This window comes from Canis lupus, chromosome 2 (genome assembly GCF_003254725.2).
Source record: "Canis lupus dingo isolate Sandy chromosome 2, ASM325472v2, whole genome shotgun sequence".
Classification (NCBI taxonomy): domain Eukaryota; kingdom Metazoa; phylum Chordata; class Mammalia; order Carnivora; family Canidae; genus Canis; species Canis lupus.
In genome coordinates this window covers 76260110-76273523 of record NC_064244.1, presented here as the reverse complement: position 1 = coordinate 76273523, position 13414 = coordinate 76260110, and the positions used below count along the sequence as shown (strand labels likewise).

General features: G+C 52.9%; 1 protein-coding gene across 1 annotated transcript in view; it reads right to left on the bottom strand.

The window, feature by feature from the left end:
* ECE1 (endothelin converting enzyme 1) overlaps window positions 1-13414 on the bottom strand; it is a 115530-nt gene that overhangs the window by 62349 nt on the left and 39767 nt on the right. The window lies entirely within an intron of this gene.

The following is a 13414-nucleotide window of genomic DNA, read 5'->3' as shown; positions in this document are numbered from 1 at the left end:
ACACACAGTTAAAAATTAATGATGGCACCAGTGGAGGGAAAGTGAAATTTACTCTGGGGCAGTGCCCTTAAGTCCTTCACTATCTAGTTTTGCAAAGTCCAAGGACAAAGGAAACCCATCTAACAGGCATAAGCCCTGGGGGAGGTGGGGTACATGGGAAGAATTTTCATTCTGGGGTCTTCTGCCCCATTTCCCGTGGGTAAAGGCCTTCCCGTTACCCACTGGAGACAGAGAGAAAGGACTCCAATGCTTCTTCACTTCACGCTGGGTTACAGCTGGACTTTTTCCTAAATCGGGACACTCGGTTATACTAAGTAACAGGTGTCAACCACCCAAGGAAAAGACCCTTGAAAAAGAAGTTCAATTCACCACACAGCTTCCCAGCCTGGCACAGTAGCTGCTACTTCCAAGACACCGAAGAGGTATGAGGCATTTGTCAGTTTTCTTACATCCATCATCCCATTTAAGCCTCCTCGCCCTTCCCTCTGAGTATTATCGGGCCCCTTTTACAGAGCCTGAAACTGAGGCTCAGGCAAGTAACCTGCCTGAGTGCAGAGGTAGCGGCTCCTCCCTCCTCCTGCCTCATTTCAGAGATCACCCCTTCTAGGAAGCTCTCCTCACCATCCTCCAGGCCAGGCCAGTGATGCGTCTGTCCCGCCACAGCCCGTTTGTGGATGGATGATGAAGGAAGCCCACATACCTCTCAAGCAGACAGCCGGTCAGATGGAGAGCTGTTTATTTTTCAGCACACAAAAGATGAGGTGCCCATCCTAACAGAACCCATCTCGGACGTGGAAGTGGCATGGCTGGCTCAGCGAGGAGCACAGAGGCCCCAGTCGGTGAGTGAGTGCCACTCCGACAACAGCGGCAGCCCTATATTTGTACCCACCCAGAGCCCGAAGGGACCTTCCATTCCCTGTCTTGTGGGTCCCCACACCACCTGGGGCCTCCGCCTTGGCAGGGTATCAGTTCCATGTCATAGGAGAAGTGGGAGGGCACTAGGCAGGCAGAAATGTCTGTGCTGCCTGACAAAATGCATTCCTCCTGACCCCAAGATGTGCTGCCGGACAGGAACCATCACCTCTACTTTCCCCATGAGAAGCGGGAGGATGAGGGACGAGGTGGGACTCGATACCCCCCTCCCGAGCCACCCAGGCCGCCTGGCTGGAACGCAAGAGGCCCAGGATGTGAATGTCTCCGAGAACCCCAGCCACACAGTTAGGAAGTACCGGAGCCAGGCCTTGAACCCGGGTCCTGCGGAAGGGGGAGCGGGTTCTTCTAGTGGGGCCCTCAAGGACTCCAGGCACCGAGCTGGTTGGGTGGCCTGCGCCCATTCTAACTGCCTGGTTTGCAGTGTGGGTGTCACTCCTGACCCCACGAGCTTTAGGGAAAGGAGACCATAGCTGCTTTGGGGGCACTCTGCCCTGATCTGCTTGTTCTGCCCCCGGCCCCTCGGAGCCTGATGCCCACAAGAAGGTGGAGACCAAGCATGGAGAAGTGAGAAGCACAACTCGGCCCCAGGCCCCAGGCCCCAGGCTGCAGAGAGAGAAGGTGATGAGAACCAGAGGCGGGTGTGACGGTCCCCGCTCTGGAAACCCCACCCAGTGGAACTCAAAGGCCTGGGTGAGCAGAAATGAGAAATATTAGAAATGCTTCCATGTTTCTGACAACAAAGGCCTCTGGCCCAATGACACCTGGACGTGATCCTATGTGCACCGGCTGCGTTACTCACCCAGATGGCCCTCGCCAGGGCTTTGCCCAAGGTGGGGGATCTTCAAGGAACCCTGAAGCCATGTCAGAGGCACGAAGGGCAGTCCCGAGTGAAATGTGCAGGCCTGTGACTCCTTGGCCACACCCTCCGAGCTATTTTCACATGGTTTCTAAGCCTGGGCTCCGTCAGTTCCTGCCTTGGGGGTTTGTGACCAGCTGGGATCCGTAAAGTCCTCAGGGGTCACTTCACATGCACCCACATCATATGTGAGTCCGTTGTTGTTATTCAACAGGCACGTAAGAGTGGGTAAAAGCTCTAGATCCGAAACTCAGTTCAGATGCCCAGGGTGCCACTTCCCAGCTGTGTGACCTGGCACAAGTGACAGCCTCTCTGTGCCTCAGTGGTCTCGTCTGGAAAATGGGGATGATCATCACAGTACCTCCCTCCCAGGACTGCTGTCCTACTTCAGGGAGTTAATACGGATGAAGACGAAGTGCTCAGAGCCGTGCTGGGTACACGGCACGTGCTCACCGTTAGCTGTTCTTCAATATTACTTACAAACAGCAAGGCTCAAAAACCTTCCATCGATCCCCACCGCTGAGAGAACAGACTCCAAACTCCTCCCTCTCCGGGTCCACCCTCCTTATGCCCCTCAGGTGTGTAGTCGTCACCCTACCCTGACCCAGCCCCGCAGGGGTCGACCACTCAGTGGGAGTCCGTGGAGTCCCTGATGCACATCAGGCCTGTGCTGCAAGCTGAGGGGAAGGCTCCGGGTAGGACTTGGCCTCCACCCCCAAGGGACCAGAGGCTCATAGCCCCCTCCCCGCCACTGTTCTCTATCTCTGGCCTACCTCCTCCTCCACGAAGCCCTCCCTCCTTCCTTCCTCGTGGTGTGCCCCCTGTGTGGCACCTGCAGTACATTCAGGCCTTGTCTGGGCATCTCTAGCCCTCTGGGATGGAGAGGACCTGGGGGTGGGCAACAATCATCTTGCTACTTTCCAGCCCTGGCACCCAGCGCACAACCTGGTATATAGATAACTAGTTAATTTGTATCCTGGGTATTCACCAGGGTGTAAGCACCTGTGACTTCAACAAAGAAGAAATAGTAGAGTTTATTTTTTAATTTTTAAAAGAGATTTTATTTATTTGACACACAGAGAGAGAGAGAGAGAGAGAGCAAAAGCAGTGGGAGGGAGAGGCTGACTCCCTGCTGAGCAGGGAGCCCAACATGAGGCTCGATCCCAGGATCCCAGGATCACGACCTGAGCCGAAGGCACTCAACCGACTGAGCCATCCAGGCGCCCCAATAATAGAGTTTAGTTGCTTCGTGACAATCACATAAAATCAAATAGAACAACTTCCGGCAAAGGACAAGAGAATAAAAATATGGCTATAACTCCTGAAGATGGTACCACATGACATTTATTATTACTATTATGTCATCTATTATTACGTTACTCAGCTTTTAATAGGAGAAATTTCCGTTTGATTAACTTCTTTTTAAATTTATCACAACGTTCCTAAAAGAACGAACTGCTTCTTTGCGTTTTGATAATAGGAATCTCAGGAATTGGCCCAGATCCTTTTTTCCCTTGGCTGCCAGGAAACTGACAGCCAAATCAGACACTCTTTTATGGACACTTTCCTGGTCTTTTTTTTTTTTTTTAAGATCTATTTATTTGTTCATGATAGACAGAGAGAGAGAGAGAGAGAGGCAGAGACACAGGTGAGAGAGAAGCAGGCTCCATGCCGGGAGCCTGACGCGGGACTCGATCCTGGGACTCTGGGATTGCGCCCTGGGCCAAAGGCAGGCACTAAACCGCTGAGCCACCCAGGGATCCCCAACTTTCCTGGTCTTTATGTTCAGCTTTTTCCTTGTCCACATTTTTCGGTCTGTTTTAACTGATCCTGATTTTCCATTTCTATTGCATATTATTTTATTAAGTAAATAAAATTCATAACCCATCATGAATCCTTTGCAGAATAAAGTAAATTAGAAGCAACCCATAGCAGGAATGCCCCTTCCCTAACCCCCTCCCTAGGGAATGCAGTGTCAAGGTACCTATTCAGTAGTGAGGATGAGGTGGTCAAGACACACTTGGGCCCGACCCCAGGTTCCTGGGCCCACGTCATTTCCCCTCTGGGACCTCATTTTCCGTCTCTGCAGAAAGGCTTGCTGTGGACTGTCTGGGATAGTGCACCACATCCCAGCCCCAAGTGAACCCACTTCATCCCTGCTTCTCTTTATTTATTTTTTTAAAGACTTTATTCATGAGAGACACAGAGAGAGGGGCAGAGACACAGGCAGAGGGAGAAGCAGGCTCCATGCAGGGAGCCCGACATGGGACTTGATCCCAGGACTCCAGCATCACGCCCTGGGCCAAAGGCAGAAGAAGCTCAACCGCTGAGCCACCCAGGCATCCCTCTTTATTTTCCTCTACCACCTTTCCCATTTACTTCTGTCCTCACCCATATTTCTTTCCTTTTTTTTTTTTTTTTTTTTTTTACTTAAGTAGGCTCCATGCTGGGCTTGAATGTGGGGCTTGAACTCATGACCCTGAGATCAAGACCTGAGCTGAGACAGAGCGGAGGTTCAGATGCTTAACCAACTGAACCACCCAGGTGCCCCTGCCCTCCCCCCATATATCTGATCTTGGCCTTCATTCAGGAAACACTGGCCTGACTCTGGCTGTGCTGCTGTGCCCAGGAAAAAAATAACAGACTCCCTGCCTATCAAGGTTAACATCAACAGCGATAAGTCCAGTGTGAGAGTAGGTACGCTTGATATGTGACAGAAGTAGTACTTTACCTCTGTGGCCTCCTGCCCCAGAGCATTTACCCCAGGCTCATAAGGAAGAAAACAGCAGACAAATCCTGATGAAGAAGCATTCTACAAAACACCGGATAGTACTCCTCAAAACTGTCAAGGTCATCAAACAAGACAAGTCTGAGAAACTGTCACAGCCAAGAGGAGTTAAGGAGACATGACTCTGAATGCAATGGGATGTCCTAGATGGGATCCCAGAACAGAATAGGGACATTAGGTAAAAATGAAAGAAATCTGAATATAGATTTCAGTTAGTAATCACGTATTAGTATCAGCTCATCAATTGTGACAAATGGCCCATATAAGATGTTCCTAAAAGGGAAGCTGGGTGTGAGACGTAAGGGAACTCTCTGAACCACTTTCTCAATAATGCTATAAATCTAAACTGTTCTATAATAAAATTTTCACTTTTTTAAAAAAACCACAACCACCACCCCCTAAAACAGAAAGCAGAGTCATCGACACGGACACCAGCCCAGCACTGCCCAGTTCTCAAGGCTCTGTTATATCCTGATCTCATCTGTGTCTCCTGAGCGCCCCGTGGAACAAGCCCTGGGACCCTCATTTTATAGATGCAGAGACTGAGGCTGGAGAAAGGAAGCAGCTTGCCAGCTGGCGGCAAAACAACAGCTCAAACCCAGATCTTCCCGACCCTCCCAGAGCCTCTTCCTCTTTTCTTGGGCCACCTCCCTGAGGCCTGGCCCCTCAGGCCGACCAGGTGGCAGGAGGTTGGGGAGGGAGACTCCCCTTGACACACTAAGGGGTCAGATGGAGCCGGAGGCCAGGCATGGGAAGGGGGGAGGTAGACAGGAGTTGGGGGCAGGGGAGGCCTCAAGGTGAGACTCAGGGACAGGCAGGAGGCCAAGGGCACAGAGCCACAGAGAGTACACAGGAGACCTCCTCCGAGGTGGCAGCAGCTCTGCCCCCCCGTGAGTCAATCACCCTGGTCCAGACCAGAGAGCCCCAGGCCGTGCTCCCCTGCTGTCCGGGCAGAGGAGGCAGGCCCACACACGCTGGAGCTGGGAAACACTCCCCTACCTGGCCCGATGTTGACTCACCTGCCTGGGGGCCCTGGGAGGCATTGAGCCTTACCTAGTGCTGCCAACCAACCACCTCAGTGCTGCTGAGGAGGCCAGCCCAGGCCCAAGGCCCACGCCTGGCCCGCAGCCTCCTCCCTACTCCCGACACGGGCCACACATTACACTGCTGCTCACAGCGCACGGCTGCCCACACCTCTCCCCTGCCCCCTGCCCCCTGCCCAGCCTCCATCTGTCACCTCTGCCCCTCTGGGGGTAGGGGGTGCGTCCTAGGCTCTGCCCTTCCTCCCCCTGGGAGCCTTCCAGGTTAGCCCCCTGGCCCGCTAGATGTCCGATTATCACCCCGCCCTGCACGCCAGGCCCTCCTCTCCCAGCTGGCTCCAAGCAGAACTTTCTAAACTAACTGATATGGTCCAGTCACTCCCCTCCTTCACACGCTGGCTCCCTGGAACTGCTGGGGAAAAAAGCAGCGCTTTTTTCTGGCTTCCAACCTCCCTTCCCTACTAGGGTCTGGCTCCTGGTTGCTCTTGAGCTTCTCACTCACCAGTCTGCCCTCACACACTGGAACATCAGTAAAATGTGTACGGTTAGTCCCCTAGACCTGCTGTGCTTCCTGCTGCTGGGCCCCCTGCATGCCTGCTGCCTCCACCCACGAGAGGACTTCTCGGTGACCTGTCCTCTGTGCTCCCCAGCAGCTCCCTGCATGACCTCCTAGCATCTCATCCCCACAGAGTGACTGGCAGCCAAGTGCAGCCGTGTGACCCTGACAAAGTCATCCCCCTTCCTCTCTGTGCTTTGCTTTTCTTGCCTGTCAGCTGGGGATGACAGTGGTATCTACTCCATTGGGTCTTTATACACATCCAGTAAAATAACACACATGACGTCCTCAGTCCAGTGCTTGCAGAGAAGCCGCACTCAGGAAATGCTAATGTGGGCGGTGGTTCAGAATATGCTGACTCCTGTCCTACAGGGAACGACAGAAGATGGGAAGGGAAGGAGCAGTTAGGAGACCTATGAGATGCCAGGTGCTGGGCCTGGCACTTGCTGGCACACGGTACCTCCTCGCCTCTTCCCCGCCGCATAGTACAAAACAACCGTAATACAGGGAGGCTTAGGAACATGCCCAGAGTCATACACCTGGTAGACAGCAAAGCCCGGGTGGCAGCCCAGCGGTATCAAGGCCCAAAGCTTGCGGTTTTGCCTTGACAACAAAGAAGATGGTAGCCCCAACCTGGTCCACCCCTCCCACTTCAGGCATCATCTTCCCACTGCGTTAAAGGGCCAACTTACTCTGGTCTTCTCTGAGCACCAAGTTCAAAACAGACCAGAGGAAAAAAAAAAAAAAACAGACCAGAGGCCTGACGCTGGCCCCGAGCTGTGCAGGGTGACCAGTCTGCCTAAGCCCCAAGCTGAGGACACAGCGCGTGCCCGAACAATTTGCTGATCTAATCACATAAAACTTAGGACAAAGTTAATCTGTCTCACTTGATGTTTAGGATGGTAATACCCGAGCTGCCCCCTAATTAGGCTCCACCAGGAAGCAGCTCGTGGAAATGGTTGTAATTAGTATTTGTGTTGTGCAGGTGGGTAGTGCGGCCCAGGAAGAGGGAGGAGGAAGCGGATGAGGTAGGAAGGGTGGTGACTCCCTGGATCCATGAACTGAGGGTGGCTGGGGCCCTCCCATCTTGTGCCACACCCCATGCCAACCAACCCATGTGGATGATCCTGTTTAACGTTCATGAGGACTCTCTGATGTGGGCCCTAGTCTCCCTTTTGTAAAGTGAGGAAATAGACTCAGAGAGGTCCATTCGCTTGTCCAAACCACACAGCCAGTGAAGAACAGATCCCGGGTTCGCACAGGGCTGCTTGTCTCCCCACCCGGCCCCAGGGATGTTGTGGACAGCAGGCTTGGGCTTGGGCTTGGGCTTGGGCTGGGAGGCAGAAGATCTACATTCTGGCCCCAGGTCCTGTGCTGCTTTTATGCTGGGCCTCAGCAAGTGACTTCCCTGCTCCAGAACACAAACAGAAGGTGTGCCTGTCAGGCTGGGAGTGATTGAAAGTGTGGACTTAGGAGCTGGGCTCCCCGGATCCCAATCTTAGGGCAAACCACTCCCTCTGAGCCTATGTCCTCATCTGTACAATGGACACAAAGGGGCTGCCCTCCCAGAGATAGAGGGTTAAACCAGTTTAGAAAACCTTAGCACAATGCCTGAATATTATCATTTATGGGGAAAACATGGGCTTTGAAGTCAGTTTTTCCATCTGTAAAATGGGGAGCTAGTTGCTGCATTCGGACAGTGGTTCACAAGTACATATATCTTTAATCCCACAGAGTCCTTTATTTTACAAAGTTAACATGGCAACCCAAAATACAAAAGAGATGTAAGTGGAGCTGCCACGTATGCATCCAATGACCCCATATCCTGACCCCAAACTGGCTTCCTCAAGGGTTCCAAGGAATGGAGTTTGAAAACCACTCCTTCACATTTCTTCCTGAGAACTAGTGGCTCTGAAGCAAGGTGGATACTGGGAGTGGTGGCCTGGGGCCGGGATGGGGCTGGGATGGTGGTGCCTGCCCCACGGGGTGGGCACTGGGGCCACTGGGCCACACCAATAGTGGAGTCACTGGGACCTGCCGGCTGTTGCCATTCGCACTGGACTACTGTCTCCCCAAGAGGTGGCTGAGAACCCAGGGGAAGAGGATGGGACCCACATTCCAGCCTAGCCACTTGGCCACGAGCAGGTCATCACACCTGTCTGGGCCTCACTGTAAGACAGGGAACGATAACACCATTACCTGGTGACATCAGGACAGAACTGAATCACAGGCGCACACAGCCTTTGCATCTGTGAAAGACTTCCCCACGTTAATGTTTTCTGCTTATTTCTAGTAGATTATTATCTCTTCCTGAGAGCGGAGTCTGGAGCCAGACTACGCGGGTTCAGGTCCCTACTCCACCATGTACCGGCAGGGTACCCAGCATTCAGTTACGGAGCCTGTTTCCTCCTGTATAAAATGTTCAACACAAAGGGCTCAGCATAGTGCCTGACACACAGCAAGCGCTCGATAAGTGCTGGCTGCCTTGGAGTTTGGGGGAATAATAACCCAAGGCAAATCTGCTCCCTACTGCCCTCATCCAGTATAGACACAGCTGAAGGGGGGTAGGTGGGTGATCCTCTAAAGCATGTGGCTTCAGACGCAGTAGTTGGGATTTTGTGGTTCTGTGCTCAAGTGCGCATCAAGCCAGATGAGGATGTGTCTGTCCTTTGACTTTAAAACTCCAATTCAATTCCATAGCCATTGCCTAGAGGTCCTGTGGTGCCTGTTTGCTGAGCACCCATCGCATGCCAGGCCATCACCACTACTCTGCATGGTAAGCAGCACTGTCTCCATTTGACAGATGAGCAAACTGAGGCTCAGAGAGATGCCGTGACCACCCCAAAGCCAGAATGCCCCTTCACAATGCACAGGATGTGGAACCAGGCCGGAGGGCTCCCCTGGTTTGGAGGCTTCCAGAAGGCTGGTGAGGGCCTAGGGTACCAACCCATGTTACTTGGTCTTCCAGTGGGAGGTGGCATCCTCAGAGTGAGGAGACCCAACCAGCATCATGTCTTACTCAGGAAACAGCCTTAACCCTAAGGGAACCAGCAGCCTGAGAGGCTGGACTCCCCAAAGCCCAGGCCCATGTCACCTCCTCTGAGAGGACCTCCTTAACCGGTCCTGCCACCTTATCCCTCCTCTGGCCGATGGCCCACAGTCCTTTGCTGTGCACCAGAATGGGGCTAAGCACTCTATACACCTCCCTCCTTTACTCCTGCTAATGACTTTGGGTGATAATCTCTACCTCTCCGAGCCGGGCTTTCTCGTTGGTAAAATGAGGGATACATAATAATAACACATATCTCAAAGGTGGGTGTGAAGATCAAATTGGAAAAAAAACCAAGCACAACGGCAAATGGTTGTTTAAGCGCTTACTTCATGCCAGCCTGGCTCAGGAACACAGGGCAGAGCCAGAGGGGAAGGTCTGGCCTGTCCCTGCCGTTCCCCTCAGGCTTCTGGGACACTTTCCTGCCCGTGACCACAGACCCTCCTTCCCCACGATGCCTGGTCCCGAAGGACACAGCCAAGTGGAGCAGAAAGGGCCCTGGGGTGGAGGCCATGAGTCCAGGTTCGGGATCTGGCTGTGCCCTCGCTGGGCCTGTTTCCTCCTGTGCCCCCCCTCCCTCAGGTGGGAGGGGATGCTAGAAATGTGGTATTGTTTTCCTTGATGATTCCCATCTTCTCCTGCCCAACCTTCCCTTAGTGACAGGCCTGTCTGGACAAAGTGCTGGGGGCGCTGGCGGGGATGCTCCAGCACCAGCGCCCCTGGCAGCAGCACCCTGGCCTGGCCCTGGACCCCTGTGGCTGCTCCTTCTCTTCTCCCCTGGTTCCCTCCCTGGGCCTGGGCTCTCCCCCTGCCAGGTTCCTGCTACTTCTGCCCACACTTGCCCCGTGCTCCCCGACAGCCTCGTCAAGCATCAGCCAGGCTTCTATCTTCCCCACCCCACCCCTGGCGGCTCTCCCAGCACCTCCTAACACCGGGACTCCACCAACTGACAGCCGAGGTGTCTGAACTTGCAAAGTGCCCGTGCCAGGGCCAGTCCTGGCAGGCGGGGCTGAGCACTGAGGCGGCTCTCATCGCCTGTTCAGGAGGGTAGCACCCTGGTAGCCGATGATGCTGCACCCCAAGTGGTGTGACCAACCCCGGAGGCCTCTCCCTCCACTCTCCCTCCCAAGGGGACGACTCCGCAGGGGTTAGCAGTGTGGGCTCAGAACCAGTCAGGGTTCAGAGCGCAGCCCTGTCCTGACTCTGTAACCTCGGGCAAGTCCCCTAATCCCTGTCTCCGGCATGGCTTACTCATCTGTAAAATGGATTTATTAATAAATAGTTAGGAGGATTAGATGACTTTATAACATCAAACGCTTAGAAGAGGACCTCGAACAAAGGAATCGCTTAATAAATATCAGCAATTGTTACTGCTAACAGTCTGATTTAGCCCAAGGCAGAACTTGCGAACTGGCAGCCCACGGGTCGAGTCTGGCCCACAGATGTGAATTATTCAGCCTGCAGTGCTGTACAAGGTTTTGAAATGCCAGCATTTAGGAGATTCGACATGAAAGTCAGTATTTTCAGCTTTCCTCTGAGGCCAAGGAGGGCTGCCCCCATGGCAACGGGCCACAAGTCCCCAGGGCTCCACGGCCCACCCACCCCACTCGACACTCCTCCTTGGCTCCTCCTCCCTGCAGCCCAGCATCAGCTGCCACCTGTCATCATGCTAGTGCTCTGGTTTCTATAATAAAGAGAAAAGAGAAGTATTTCTTGTCCCCTCATCTTAATCAAAGTGGGAAAATGATTTATGTGAGGCTGAAATAGGGAAACGAATCTATGGTTGCGGAAATCGGAACAGCAGCTGCTTCTGAGGATAGGACTTCCTGGAAAGAGGTAGGAGGGAACCTTCTGGAGGAATGGAAAAGTTCTGGAAATGTCCTGTATCTTGATTCCACTGTGTTTTCATGCATGTCTATGTTTGTCAAAACTCAAAACTGTTTGCTTCCGGCCTGTGCATTTCACTAGATTTAACTCACACCTTGATAAGAAAAACAAAAAAAAAAGCCAAAACTGAAACATGGGTCAGGAGGGTCTCACCTTTCAAAGAAGAGTGATTAACTCCTTCCTGGGTGTGAAGAGAACGCCTGTGAGTTTAACTTACTGGCAATGGTCGAAGACAGAGCCTGAGGTGCCCCTGGAGCATCAGCCGGGTTCCCTGCTCACAGATGAGACCTAGAGTCTGAGGCTGTGACTGATCTTCAAAGAACCACACAGACCCATGATATCCAACACAGTGGCCATTAGCCGCATGTGGCTACTGAAATTAAAATTCATTAAATTTCATACATTAAAAATTCAATTCCTCATTGGCACTAGCCACATGTCAAGGGCTCAACAGCCATACATGACAGATCGAGAACATCGAGAACATACCACAGCACGTTCTACTGAGCAGCACTGGCGTACATACTAGCTACACAGCCGGGCTCACTTCTGGATCACCTGCCGGGGCAGGCATCGTGATCACCGCAGTGCCTGGCACAGGGGAGGCGCTCAGGAAACACGAGCTGAACGAACGAATGGAGGGAGAAGAAGCAAACAGTGAGGCCTGGGTTTGAAACCCCACTCTGGTCCTTGCCAACTGTGGGGCCTCCAGCGAATCTCCCCCTCTGAGCCTTCATGCTGTCGTCAGAGATGACGGCATAGCAACCTCTCCCTCTGTCTCAGGCCTGGGCACACAAGGCCATGTCCTCAGGTGCTGAGAGCACCACGGACCAAGAAAAGGCCTGCAGGAGAACTGATGTGCCAGCGGTCCCACAGGGGATTCTAGAACAGGTGGGAGGCATGAGAGGCCGGAGGGATCCTTGGGGGCGTTTCTATTTGTGAGAGCAGCTTTTGAAACTGGGGGAGGGGGTGGCAGTGGTAAAGAAAGCAACTCTGCGGGTTCAGGAGGGAGGGCTGCTGAGCACAGGGAAAAATCTACGTTGGCCCCCATGCCTGGTGGCTGGAATCTGAGCTGAGGAACAGCATCAGACACACACAAATACTGCTGTGGTCATGGTGGCTGGGACAGGGAGCCACCTCGATCCCCAGAGAGACCCCTCTGTCCTGCAGGGTGTGGATCCCCATCAGGGCAGGCCAGGATAGGGCCCTCCATGGGGGCTGCTGGGAGCGGAGGGGGCACCTTGCTCAGGGCCCAGCCCTGTCTTCCCAGCACCCACCCTTCTCCATCTCCAGCCACACGGGGCCTCTTAGAAGAGGAGGGATGTTCATTCATTCAACAAATATTTATTGGGCACCTATTGTATGCCAGGAAATGGGCTCTGAGCTTGATACACATCACAAAGTCCTTGTCTCAGGAGCTTAAATTTTAATCGGTAAGACCAACAATAAACAACGTTCGGAAGAGTTATAATAATAACAGCATCTAATGTTTATTGAGTGTTTGTGTGCCGAGCACTATAAGCACTTTTAATGCATTTCTTGTTTAATCCTTACAAAAATAGGGCAGCCCCGGTGGCGCAGCCATTTAGCGCCGCCTGCAGCCCAGGGCGCGATCCTGGAGACCCGGGATCGAGTCCCACGTCAGGCTCTTTGTATGATGCCTGCTTCTCCCTCTGCCTGTGTCTCTGCCTCTCTCTCTCTCTCTCTGTCTATCATGAATAAATAAATAAAATCTTTAAAAAAAATCCTTACAAAAATAATGTGTGTTATTATTGACTCCATTTCACATGTGAAAAAACTGAGGCACAGAGAGCTTATGGCCAAGATCATGCAGCTCTAAGTGCTGACATTTGGGATTTTTTTTTTTTTAAGATTTTGTTAAAAAATAAAAAACCACAAGATTTTATTTGACAGAGAGAAAAAGCACAAGCAGGGGGAGCGGCAGGCAGAGGGAGAGGGAGAAGCAGGTTTCCATCTAAGCAGGGTGCCCGATGTGGGGCTCGATCTCAGGACCCCAGGATCATGACCCAAGCCAAAGGCAGACAGACGCTCAACCAACTGAGCCACCCAGGTGCCCCAAATGCAGGCAATTTGACTCTAGAGTCCCTAACCCGACCCAGTACCCTGTATGCTCACTGCAGGGACTGCCTCGTTGTGTCATAAAGAAAATATAGCAGGGTGGCGGCGTGCTAGTGAACTCCTGGGAAGGAGTCGAAGGCCTCTGTGAACAGGTGACATGTAAACTGAAACCAGAATGACAGGTGTCAGCTGTCAGAAGGTCACTTCAGGGACGCCTGGGTGGCTC